The sequence below is a fragment of the Oncorhynchus mykiss genome, chromosome 12 (genome assembly GCF_013265735.2).
Source record: "Oncorhynchus mykiss isolate Arlee chromosome 12, USDA_OmykA_1.1, whole genome shotgun sequence".
Classification (NCBI taxonomy): Eukaryota; Metazoa; Chordata; class Actinopteri; order Salmoniformes; family Salmonidae; genus Oncorhynchus; species Oncorhynchus mykiss.
The window spans coordinates 36,982,286-36,996,335 of record NC_048576.1 but is presented as its reverse complement, the minus strand read 5'-3'; the positions used below and the strand labels follow the sequence as shown (position 1 = coordinate 36,996,335).

The 14,050-nt window shown below is 45.1% G+C and overlaps 1 protein-coding gene across 7 annotated transcripts in view; it reads right to left on the bottom strand.

Annotated features, from left to right (window-relative positions):
* LOC110537533 (angiomotin) overlaps positions 1-14,050 on the bottom strand; it is a 48,844-nt gene that overhangs the window by 20,567 nt on the left and 14,227 nt on the right. Inside the window, exon 1 of one of the 7 annotated variants that reach the window (XM_036937486.1) lies at positions 1,297-1,762. The exons of the other annotated variants lie outside the window; for them this stretch is intronic. The gene's annotated coding sequence lies outside the window, so the exon portion shown is untranslated. Of the gene's footprint in view, positions 1-1,296; positions 1,763-14,050 lie in introns of those variants that run through there. 7 annotated transcript variants of the gene reach the window in all.

Sequence of the window (14,050 nt, the reverse complement as noted above, 5' to 3'; positions counted from 1 at the left end):
TCAGTCAAGTCGTTTCCTCCCTCTCAGGTTTGGCCGTGAGCAGATAGCGCAAGCCAGAGTGAGCCTTGCCCCCTACAGCTGTGTGACTGGCTGTGCAGGGGTTTGGGAAGTAAATGTGCGTGTGTGTGTGTGTGTGTGTGTGTGTGTGTGTGTTGGCCTTTGGCTGGAATCAAACACAGGATATGAGGATGTTCAGGATTCGGTCAGAACATAGAGAGAGAAAGGGGATCTGAGCTTTCTCCTGACAAAACAAGACAACTCCCATCTCTGTGTGAACCAGAGGTGATTCTCTGGACGCAATCTTTCGCGGGGAAGTTACTGAACATTGGTGAGAGACAGCTAAAACAAGTTCAAGTATTCGTAAAAACAACTTTGAAAGAGAAAGTCCGCTTACATGTTCTTCCCTAGGCTCTTTGTCAACAGGCGTTCGGAAGTGGTTGAAATCCCGGAGAGACCGTCGAACTCTCAACAGAAATGGGTCCTACAGACCTGGCAGCCATACCCCACACATGCACACGTACATGCACTTCCCTTCCTCTAACACAGCGAGAGCAATCAGTGCTGATAAAGCCAGATTTGGTTTCTCAAAACACACACACCCAAGACACGTACATCCACTTGCAGACACACGCACATACATGTTAAAACAAATGTAAGAGTACACACACACACACACACACACACACACACACACGATAGGACAGTATGATGAGAAAGACAATCAGTATCACAACAGGGACTAATCACCCTCCCCTCTGAATAATGACATCCAGATGGTCCCTTCAACCCCCTCTCCCATCGTTTGCTGGCGCTCAAACTGTAAGTTCCTTGACGGTTTCAGATAAACAGTTTATTCCGTAGCCAGAGCTGGCCGCAGTGGATTCAGGGAATCTGGCATTCCGGTCGTTCCTCAGATAGGTCTCCCTGTAAGTGTTCCCAGTGGCTTTGACCTCTGTGTGTCATGTCAGCCACACACACACACCTTGCTGACAGTTTAAGTGTTGGCCATGGTGTGTGAGTCAGTCGTGACTGAAAACAACACCTACAGAGAGTCATGAGCCTGGCGTACCTTTACACATACCTGAGCTAGCCTGGGTCTGGCCTGGGTCTCAGCAGCACAGACAGAGCACAGCATGACATTCACCTCAACACGCACACTGTTTGAAATTCCACTGTCACCATTTGAGAAATAACATTCAAGTTCATGTCTCACATCCATCCACCTTGTTTGAAATACCACTGTCATGATGGATCTTAACTGTAAATTCACACAAAGTATTATAAAGGATCACATACCAAGGGAGCAGTAGGCTACAATGGAATTTTGTGAGATATTCCACAGAACCAAAATAACGCCAAGAGATCCAGCCTACTGTATTCAATCCAAGTCAATCTTTCCCACGAAGCAGCTAACGCACTCAGTATCACACACTGCTCTCAGCTCATACCTTCGTTCTGCAAAGAGCTACCACGGCACGGCACACCTCTCTTCTTCCCTCCCTCCCACTTTCCAGCAGGTGGGGCTTGGACTAGGAGGACAGGTGAATCTGGAGGACCTCCAGGATCTCGTCACACCCTCATACCTGCGCTCTGGTGTAACCGTTTCTTTACACCGTTTGCCATTATACCATTAACCCGCCAGGCACCTGCTGCTTCACCACACACACACTTCCTCTTTAGAGGGCCAGCCCTCACCTGTCGTACCAATGGAGGGACAGACAAACAGGTGAGTCAGGAGAGAGAGATAGAGGTAAGAGATATGAGAGAGATGGGGGGGGGGGGGGGGGGGGCAGACTAACAGACAGGTACGATATAAGGGTTAAGGAAGATAAAAATGAGTCAGGCCAGAGAGACTGTCACAGACAGGTAAGAGAGTTGAGTAACCTAGCTAATAGGCAGGTGATTCAGATGTGACACCAAAACATAGTGATATTATGAAATCCACTAACAGATGATAATGGGTTTTGGACCAAAACAAACTAAGGGTGACTCAGGTCGGCTAAATAACATGGACTCATTGAACTCAACATCATAGGAGAAAGGGAGAAGATTCGTCCAAATTAAGCTGATTCAGGCCCTTTGATCCCTGATGAGGGTCCTGACCACCTGTGTGCTGTGTAAGGTGTGTGTCTGTCTAAACTCTCGTTAACTTCTCTCCTTGTCTTTCATCAGTAGCCAGGCTGGGGGAGCCAAAGTCAATCCTGGCAGGCAGGTCTGGAATCAGGTGGAGACTGATGGGAGTGTGAGTGAATGGGCACAGTTGTAAACTCCTGCTGGCCCCAGATCAGTGAGTCAGACAGGGACAGACAGGCCTACACAGATAGAATGGCTGGGAAAGCTGTGCAAGAGTTAGTCAGTCTCTCTACAAACACCCTAAAGGGAGAGAGAGAGAGGGAAGTGGAGGAGAGAGAGAGAAGGAAGTGGAGGAGAGAGAGAGAGAGTGAAGTGGATGAGAGAGGAGAGAGAGAAGTGGAGGAGAGAGAGAGGGAAGTGGAGGAGAGAGAGAGAGAAAGAGAAGAGAGAGAGAGAAAGAGAGGAGGAGGAGGAGGAGTGAGAAGAGCAGAGAAAAGAGAGAGAGAAGAGGAGGAGAGAGGGAAGAGGAGGAGAGAGGGAAGAGGAGGAGGAGAGACACAGAAAAAGAGTGTGAGAGGGAAAGAGACGGAGAGAAAGAGTGAGTGAGTAAGAGAGTTAAAGGGAGACAGTAAGACAACAGATTTCCCTCTCTGAGCTCCACTGAATTAAAATGGCATCAATCATTGATAACCAGCCACGTTGTAAAACCTACAGGCTTATGACCAGAAACATATCTCATCTGAATGAGAGGTATTCAGCCTTTAGCCTGATCCAAGACCTGTGTAGAGAGAAGGCACTGTCTCAACCTCTGCTCCTAGCGTCAGCCAGCGATTAACCGGGAGCTTTGAGATGCACTGATATACACTAGTAGCTCGTTATGCCCTTTCATATTTTGAATGAAGCCTGAGGTTGCACTGTCTTATGTAAATATTTGCCTTCAAATGCGCAAGTTTCCCAGCGCCCTCACACACACAGCCTGTTTATTCTGCTAATACACCAGGAATGCAGAGCGGGATGAGCAGCAGTGGGAGAGAGAAGGGGGAAGGGAGAGAGAATGGAAAAGGAAAGAGGGGTGTTGCCACGGGAAAGTAAGCATTTCATTGGACGGTGTATACCATGTGTATCCTGTACATATGACTAATAAAACCTGAAACAAGGAAGACAGGAAGGAAAAGGAGAGAGAACTAGAGTGGGATAGATGGAGGGAGACAAAGAGAGAAACGGCCCCTGACAGTAAGGTTGACGCTTGACCTCATCAGTGTGAGACACTGCAGGTTTCCCCTCAGTAGACATACTGCAGGATACACACACTGGGTCCTGAAAGTGCACCACACGCACACACTGTGCGTATCCTGCCGTCTCCAGAGAACACATTGTACACACAAGTCGTTTTTCCCTCAGGAGAGATAGTGCAGGTTACACATACAGGGGTCCTGGGAATACCTCACACGCCCCACCACGGACACATGCCCCACCACGGACACACGCCCCACCACGGACACACGCCCCCACCACGGACACACGCCCCCACCACGGACACACGCCCCACCACGGACACACGCCCCACCACGGACACACGCCCCCACCACGGACACACGCCCCCACCACGGACACACGCCCCACCACGGACACACGCCCCACCACGGACACACGCCCCCACCACGGACACACGCCCCCACCACGGACACACGCCCCCACCACGGACACATGAATTCAGACTTAGTTTTCCCCAGGGGAATCATGAACACAGACTTAGTTTCCCCCAGGGGAATCATGAACACAGACTTAGCTTTCCCCAGGGGAATCATGAACACAGACTTAGCTTTCCCCAGGGGAATCATGAACACAGACTTAGCTTTCCCCAGTGGAATCATGAACACAGACTTAGCTTTCCCCAGGGGAATCATGAACACAGACTTAGCTTTCCCCAGGGGAATCATGAACACAGACGTAGCTTTCCCCAGGGGAATCATGAACACAGACTTAGCTTTCCCCAGGGGAATCATGAACACAGACTTTGCTTTCCCCAGGGGAACTTTGAACAGGAGCAGTAGGTAAGATGAAGATGATTTACACTCTATTCAGACCAGGAATAGAGCTAGGGGCAGACCTGGGTTCAAATACTACTTGAAATCTTTCAAAAGCTTCTGGCATTTGCGTCAGCCTGCCAGGACTGCCATGCAAGCAGGATTTGCACCTTTAGGACTTTTCCATTAGTTTCACTGCAACAGGCAAGTGCAATCAACCAGTCAAAGTATTTACAAATAATTCTAATAGTATTTGAACTCTGGTCTGCCCAGGGCTAGGAGCTGGGAAACTAGGATACTACGCAAACACTCAACCATACTTCCCTGTGTCTCACAAGAGTCCCAGTCATGTTTTCTCAGAAGGTACTCCCACACGGCCCATATACACATGCAGCTGTAGAGGGCAGAGAACAGTGTCCTAGTTCCCATCTGCTTCAGATCTACTGTTTGCTCTGCCTACGTAGAGAGAAGGGACTGAAGGAGATGACTGTCTTTGTCCTGCATCTGCCTTCTGTCCACTGCACAGTAACAAACACTGTATAGTCGCACACTTAGCCCCAGGGAACATTCCAGAGAATGTGTGGGTTTTTGATCCCAATATGGCAACCCCCTTCTGACACACAAATGGACTGGGGGAGAGAGAGAGAGAGAGGCAACTAACCCCAAAGAACCCTGTAGCTAAAGCATACTGCCCCCCTTCACTCACACAAACGGTCATCTTTCTCGGCAGTGTTTATGTAAGAGCGGAACATTAGTGGAAGGCTTCCAGTGGTTTAATGAACTCCAGAGAGCTCGTCCACGTTCAGCTTTTCTCTCAACTTAATGTAGGACAAGATAACACTGACAATATTGTTATGGGAGAGACAGGAGAGGAGAGGGAGGGAGGGGGAGGGAGGTAGAAGGGTGATGGAGAAAAGTGGGCTAGAGCAGAGAAATTTATAGGGAAGGTCACAAGAAAAGGCATGTGTGAAAGAGGATATTTGGTACAGAGAGAGAGAGAGAGAGAGAGAGAGACAGGGAGAGACAGGGAGAGACAGAGAGAGAGAGACAGAGAGAGACACAGAGAGAGAGACAGAGAGAGAGAGACAGGGAGAGGAGAGAGAGAGACAGGGAGAGGAGAGAGAGAGAGAGATTGGGGGAACAAGGGAAAACTGAGAAACATGGCAGGAACCAAGCAGGAAATGCAACATTCCAATCTGGAACGGCCACCCCTCTTCCTCCCCTGGCGGTAGAGAGCATGAAGCCTACTCTCTCTTGGCATCCTTTACACTGGGCTCTGGTCTGGGAGATTCTCCCACAGCAGCACAACTGGGGAAGACAGAAACAGGCCAAGAAAATCTGACACACACAGACATATGTGTACGCTCTCTTTCGCTCTCTCCCTTTACCTCTTTCCATAACCCCTTCTCCCCCCCGTTCTCTCCACCTCCCTCCCCCATCAGTCGCTCCAAGGCTGGCCTTATTATGAGGAGCTGGATCATGTTCCATGAAACATGGGAAGGGGGTGGACAGAGAGAAAGCAGAATCCGCCACAGGGCCCACACTACTTCAGCTTCAGTGAGGACACTGGCGGCCATTGTTGTGACCTCTGTCACAATACTGCAATCAATCAATCAACGCCCTTCACTTTGCCTTTCAGAAACAGCAGCCCCACACCAGAGTATTCAACTAATTCAATTTGACCTAGATATCAGAGTCATATGGGAATTTCCATGAGCACTAACATGTAAAGTTCATAGGAACACATCAAAAAGCTAAGAGTCTATATTTGAGAAATTAAAGCATTACAATGCATTCGGAAAGTATCCAGATCCCTTAGCTTTTTCCACATTTTGTTACGTTACAGCCTTATTCGAAAATGTATTCAATTATTCCCCCCCCCCCCCCCCTCATCAATCTACACACTATACCCCATAATAACAATGCAAAAACAGGTTTTTAGAAATGTTTGCACATTACTTAGGACTTTGTCATTCTGTTACCAAATCGGTAACATAAATACCAAAAAAAACTGTTACAGAAATACTGCAACTGAATTGGCTACAATTAGAATTCATAGTAGTCACAAACCAGTTGGATCACCTGCTGCTGTCCTACCTTCCATTAGCACACTTATGTTCAGCTCATAACTGTTCTTTCTGTCGCGGGGTGGTCAAAGCAAGAGTGTGAAAACAATCCCTCCCTCCCATGAGGCCCCCTCTCGTTCCATTTACTGTAACCAGCCCTCTCACCCACTGAGCACCGACTGACACAGAACGTCTATTGACGTTGAAAAGTTGTTGAAATTTGGTTAGTCTAAATCTGAACCAATCAGAAACCTCTTTCACAAGTTTGGACGACACAGTACAGTAAAGAAAAGTAGAGTTTAGTACAGTAGAGCACACAAGTACAATTTACGGTGTTGTACTGTACTATACTGAACTCTACTGTACTGTAATGTCCAAACTTGATGTCTATGATTGGTACAGTTTTGGTTTGGTCTTATTATTCATTAGAATAATAGCCCGTGTAGAATAATAACCAAACATGCAAAAGACGAGATTTCATTTTTCTACTTTTGTGTACCTATTCAGGATAGATAACCATGAAGAGAATGACATTCATAATTATGCATTTCTGTGAAGTACAGATCAGGGACCCATGATGTCATTCTGTTACTTATTATAGTTCAATAGCCAAAATAGATATTTCAAAGGTGTTATGTCATAGATGTCACCCCACTCTTTCTGCAGAAATCTTTGAATCTTAATCTGGGCCAGATATTTAAGAGTTTTTGGAAAATGTGGGGCCATAAAAAAAACTGATCAAGATTTTACCATAATTCTACTACCAAATTATACATCTGAGTAAATGTGTTTTTGGAAAATGTTCAGTGGAAATTGTTAAAAGTATTCCTTATGAATATAGTTGTATAGTTCCCCACCTGAACAAAAATAACACCTATGTGAGAATGCTATTCATTGACCACAGCTCAGCGTTCAACACCATAGTGCCCACGAAGCTCATCACAGCGAAGGACCCTGGATCCTGGACTTCCTGACGAGCCGCCCCCAGGTGGTAAAGGTAGGCAACAACACGTCTGCCACGCTGATCCTCAACACTCGGGCCCCTCAGGGGTGTGTTCTTAGTCCCCTCCTGTACTCCCTGTTCATCCATGACTGCATGGCCTAACACGACACCATCATTAAGTTTGCTGATGACACAACAGTGGTAGGCCTGATCACCGACAACGATGAGACAGCCTATAGGGAGGTGGTCAGAGACACGGCCGTGTGGGGGACAACAACCTCTCCCTCAAGGTGAGCAAGACAATGGAGCTGATCTTGGACTACAGGAAAAGGCGGGCTGAACAGGCCCCCATTAACATCAATGGGGCTGTAGTGGAGCGAGAGTTTCAAGTTCCTTGGTGTCCACATCACCAACGAACTATCATGGTCCAAACACCAAGACAGTCGTGAAGAGGGCACCACAAAACCTTTTCCCCCTCAGGAGACTGAAAATATTTGGCATGGGTCCCCAGATCCTCAAAAAGTTCTACAGCTGCACCATCGAGAGCATGGTTGCATCACTGCCTGGTATTGAAACTGCTTGGCATCTGACCGTAAGGCGCTACAGAGGGTAGTGCGTATAGCCCAGTACATCACTAGGGCCAAGCTTCCTGCAATCCAGGAGCTAAATAATAGGCGGTATATAATAGGTGGTGTCAGAGGAAATAAAATTGTCAGAGACTCCAGTCACCCAAGTCATAGACTGGTTCGCTGCTACCACACGGCAAGCGGTACCGGAGCTCCATGTCTAGGACCAAAATGATCCTTAACAGCTTCTACCCCCAAGCCAAATGGCCACCGGACTGTTACATTGACCCCCCCCATTTGTTTTGTACACTGCTGCTACTCGCTGTTTAACATCTAGTAACTTCACCCCTACCGACATGTACTAACCTGTACCCCCGCACACTGACTTGGTACCCCCTGTATAGAGCCTCGTTAATGTTGTTATTGTGTTACTTTATTATTTTTACTTTAGTTTATTTGTTAAATATTTTCTTAACTCTTCTTGAACTGCACTGTTGGTTAAGGGCTTGTAAGTAAGCATTTCACAGTAAGGTCTGCACTGTTGGTTAAGGGCTTGTAAGTAAGCATTTCACAGTAAGGTCTGCACTGTTGGTTAAGGGCTTGTAAGTAAGCATTTCACAGTAAGGTCTACACTGTTGGTTAAGGGCTTGTAAGTAAGCATTTCACGGTAAGGTCTACACTGTTGGTTAAGGGCTTGTAAGTAAGCATTTCATGGTAAGGTCTACACTGTTGGTTAAGGGCTTGTAAGTAAGCATTTCACAGTAAGGTCTACACTGTTGGTTAAGGGCTTGTAAGTAAGCATTTCACAGTAAGGTCTACACTGTTGGTTAAGGGCTTGTAAGTAAGCATTTCACAGTAAGGTCTACACTGTTGGTTAAGGGCTTGTAAGTAAGCATTTCACAGTAAGGTCTACACTGTTGGTTAAGGGCTTGTAAGTAAGCATTTCACAGTAAGGTCTACACTGTTGGTTAAGGGCTTGTAAGTAAGCATTTCACAGTAAGGTCTACACTGTTGGTTAAGGGCTTGTAAGTAAACATTTCACAGTAAGGTCAACACTGTTGGTTAAGGGCTTGTAAGTAAACATTTCACAGTAAGGTCTACACTGTTGGTTAAGGGCTTGTAAGTAAACATTTCATGGTAAGGTCTACACTGTTGGTTAAGGGCTTGTAAGTAAACATTTCATGGTAAGGTCTACACTTGTATTTGGCACATGTGACAAAGTTTGATTTGAAATGGTTTAAAGTGGAAAATTGGATGTCTCAACGTCATTCTGTTACCGTGGAATTGCTCATTTCAGTTAACTTTTTTTTTGAAAGTCCTTTGTTGGGGAGAAGGAATTCAATAAACCGAAATTTGAATGGATAAAAACTCTAGTTCTGGTTGGTCGAGAATGTTTTGGGGAGAGGTGCTGACATGGGTAAAGTGATTTTATTTGATGAGTTGAAGATCTTTGGCCCTCTTCCTAAATGAGAATCATCATAAACGGACCAAACCCAGCAGCAGCCATTTTGACAACGCTGACATGCTTCCTCTCTGGAGCCTCTCTCCATCACTCTCTTTTTCCAACTCAATCAAAATCTCTGTAATGTGGTTTAATTCTCTCCGCAACACACACACAAATGTTCCTGATACAGAGCCAACCTTTCAGACACCAAACCCCCCCCTAACCGCTCATATACAACTCCCTAAACCTCTTACCATACACACACACACACACACACACACACACACACACACACACACACACACACACACACACACACACACACACACACACACACACACACACACACACACACACACACACACACTTGATGGGAAGCATGTGCTGCAGAGATGAAATCGCTTTTTCTCTCTGTCACACTGGCTGTGGAATGATTTGGTCTTCCTCAACAGTTAAGGAAAATCACCCTCTCCCATCTTCTTTACCCTCTCCTCGCCTCCTACTCCCTGGCTCTACCTTTCTTTCCCCCTCAACCCCCTCCCCTTTCAGCTCAACCCTTTCCATGTTTCTGGATCAACAGCGTGAAGAAAATCAACTATCTGGGTTTATAATGCCAGGTCTACAACTCAACAGTCGATCACGAGACTGACAGCAGTGGCAGACTCAGACCTCCGTCCTACTCTGTCCCAGTAGAATAACACTACCACCGATTAGAACTTCATCGGGATTTGTGGGTGAGCCCTTGACGGAAATGCTCCTGTGTCCAAAACAAACTCCATCTGGAAGTGGAGCCGGACCAGGGGATCACAGCTGGGAAGTGCTGGAATGGTTGTGCCCAAAACACTGATACTGTACTGAGTAACACATCCCACCTGGGGACCTAGTGAATGATGGGTCCGGGGTGTTGCGTGTCTGTAAATTAGTCCGTATCTGGCCACGCCTTCTGCACCCCCCCCCCCCCCCCCCCCCCCCCCCGCACCATCACCTTCCATGAGTTCCAGGACTCCGCCTCCCACACTGACACATTCCAGAGTGGTACTAGATGTCTCTTCCCTCCCTGGAGTTAGCAGGTACATTGTGGCCTCTGGTCCCAGTCATTGCGTTGCCCAGCCTCCCACTACCCATTGGGACAAAAGGGACTGGTGGGCCATTGAGTTGATTTTAACAGGTTGTGTGTGTGAAGGGGAGCAATGTGGCACGGAGGCTGTTAGTAATTCACTGAAGTTGCATTTTTCATTAATTAATTAATGGGTGTGCTGATATTACTAAAAATATTATTATTAAGCAGATTGTGGATAATCTACACCCATTGTGGATGTCGCGTGAGCTCAGAGGAAATCAAGAGGCATTTGGATTATTCCTAGGCTGAGTCAGCAGACATGACTTTGGGCTTCCTCTACAGAAAGAGGGGAAAGGAGGGAAGGCAGGAGAGAGAATGAGAGAAAAATGTGGTACTGAGGTTGAGAGCAAGCGGCTAAGGAGGGAGATAGAAGGGGAGGCTGAGGGAGCAAACTATACAGAGAAAGAGCACTACAGAGAAAATGAGCGAGAGAAAACGAGATAGGAGAGATAACGAGAGAGCGAGGCAGAGTGAGTGGAACAGTCAGAGACATTCCAGTGCTGTGAGTCAATGGTGCTAGGCACTGCTCTGGCAGACACTCACCACCACCTCTAAGACTCAAAGGCCTCCGGCTCCTTGGCTCCCCATTGGCCCAGGCAGGGCCACCATACAGAGGAAGGAAGGGGACAGGACAAGGGAGGGATAATCAACACTGGCTCAGATCCAAACAGTCAGAGACCAGAGAAGGTCATTGTTCTTTGTAATTTGAGCATTTCTTGGAATCCTGTCAAACGGAAGGAACCAAATCACTGCGGTCAAAGAGAATAACCCTAGCTTTCCCTCTGGAATGTATCCTAACACACACACACACACTTTCATGTAATATACAAATATTTAAATGGGTTAGGTATGAATTGGGCAGATGTAGGCCTAGTATCACAGAATTTGATAAGATAAAATGAATTAATGAAACACACTTTCCTCAAAAATCCGATGAGAATAAGATCATTTCATGAGGCATCACTGTGTCAAGTGTGTAAATTAAAAACATACAGGTCAATTAGAGTTAGACTAACTAGTGTGTAATCAGAGCAGACTGAACAGAACAATCCACAACCTCCTTGAGAATGGGGAAACTCAGCAACTCCAGCTCATATTTACCTTAGTATGATCAGTGGTTACATAGAAATAACATTCTCGTATACACTTCAATGCGTGATCATTACATGTAAATCATTCTTAAGTCTATAATGATACAAGTTATTGAACGTGTTTAGTCTACATACCCTTTCTTTCAAACTACACCAACAAGGCCCGTTCCTTGTCGGACAGCATGTGTGCCACACCAGCTACCCCCAGGACTACTACTAGCCTACCACATTCCTGAGGAGCAGGGGGACATCTGTCCACACTAATTGAACCTACAGGGGGATAACATACAGAGGCATTCAGTTTAATAATGGAACAGAAGTCTCCTCACAGGCACACAGAGCTGCCAATGGTACTGTCACACAAGGGCTAGAGGATGAATGTGAGTGAAAATAGACTGGGATAAGGCTCATTTATCTGCCATGAATGGAAGGACTGACTGTTGTTATGAAGTTGGAAAGCCTTTTGAGGACCTTCACAAGCAAAGTGAAATGGTCCCGTGTCTAGATCTCAACTACTGTATAATAAATGCATAATTAAAGGAATAAAAAAGGTTCAAAACTGAGCACAGGACACAACAATGCATGATACATGCATTAGTCAATTACAGGATTTATGACACATATGAAAAGGGACAAAGGGGGTGGGGTGGGGTAATGTGTTGGGTAACTACAGTAAATATAAAACTTGGGATAGGGCACCATGAAACATTGTATGCTGTAACTTAGTGTCAATGTACTTCATGAAAGATAATAGTATAAACTCAATCCGCTACATCACATTTATGGAGTGAGATTTTTTTCTTTATTCTGTAAATAAACCACCATCCGTGCATATAGTCCACATAACTCAAACAATTATGATCTGTAAATATATTCATCATAGCACAAACATTCAACATGTCACAAAAAAATGGATGATCTGTAAATATATTCATCATATCTCACAAATAAAACTACAATGTGAGCAAATGTTCTGAATTCCCTAACATATTTAACTGTAGAATGTGCATTTGCGCATTCAAAAAGTGGTTGTTGATCTGTATTCTGTGCTATTTTTTTGGAATATGTATTGTAATCCACAAATGTGGCTTCAGATGAGTCGACTATCTCTAATCACTGGGATAATCTGTGTGTCACGGCTGTGTCCTTCTCAGGAGAACGCTTTCTAGCTAGAAGAAGAAAGAACAACTTCATGAAATATGAGTATAACATGTATTTATTCATTCAATAAATTATATTAACATTTAACAAATTACTTTCATATGAATGTTACATTTGTCTATTGGAGCATGCAACAGGTACATCATCCACTTCAAATTATACTTTTATAAAAAATGTACCTGTAGGTTGCCACTCAAAATAAAATAAAAAAACTAAAGAAATGCATAGTTTAAGTGATAAATTCAGTATAAACAGGAAAATAACAAAAAAAGCAAGCCTCCCCCAACCCCATGTCTTCATCAGACAGACTAGCCTACACCTCCTCCTATTCCCCGTGTTCAAATGGCAATGGCCGTTAGGGGTAAAGAAGTGTTTGTATCGGTTGGTCTTGACAGTGGAGAATCCATCCTGTCGGACTGTGCCCACCCTTTACAAAATGAGCAAAACATCTCTAATATTTACACTACCGTTACATTTTTTTTTACGTCACTTACAAATGTCCTTGTTTTTGAAAGAAAAGCTAATTTTTTTGTCCCTTAAAATAACATCAAATTGATCAGAAATACAGTGTAGACATTGTTAAATGTTGTAAATACTATTGTAGCTGGAAACAACTGATTTTTTATGGAATATCTACATAGGCCCATTAACAGCAACCATCACTCCTGTGTTCCAATGGCATGTTGTGTTAGCTAATCCAAGTTTATCATTTTAAAAAGGCTAATTGATCATTAGAAAACCCTTTTGCAATTATGTTAGCACAGCTGAAAATGTTGTGCTGATTGAAAGAAGCAATAAAACCATCCTTCTTTAGTCTAGTTGAGTATCTGGAGCATCAGCATTTGTGGGTTTGATTACAGGCTCAAAACGGCCAGAAACAAAGACCTTTCTTCTGAAACTCATTAGTCTATTCTTGTACTGAGAAATGAAGGCTATTCCATGCCAGAAATTGAAGATCTCGTACAACGCTGTGGACTACTCCCTTCACAGAACAGCGCTAACTGGCTCTAACCAGAATAGATAGAGGAGTGGGAGGCCCCGGTTCACAACTGTGCAAGAGGACAAGTACATTAGTGTCTAGTTTGAGAAAGATGCCTCACACATGAAACTGGCAGCTTCATTAAATAGTACCCGCAAAACACCAGTCTCAACATCAACAGTAAAAGTCAGATATATGCTGTTCTCAGCCTCTCCAGCTTCATGAGGAACAGCTGCCAGTCCAACCCTAATCCGCCAGCTCTCCTTAGCAGATATGGAATATCTACATAGGCATACAGAGGCCCATTATCAGCAACCATTACTTGTGTGTTCCAATGGCGCGCTGTGTTAGCTAATCCAAGTTTAGCATTTTAAACGGCTAATTGATAATTGCAAAGATCCAAAATGGCGTAGCAGTCAGGTGTCTTTGTCCTCGTCGTGTCCTGTGTATATCTTTTTTCTTCGCATAGATTTTAAAAATATTTTTCTTACCTCAAATTCGACAATCTCCTGCAATCCGGCTCACCCAATGTGGTATGGATCTGCTATTTTCTTTGTTTTGAACCGGAAACCCCAACAGA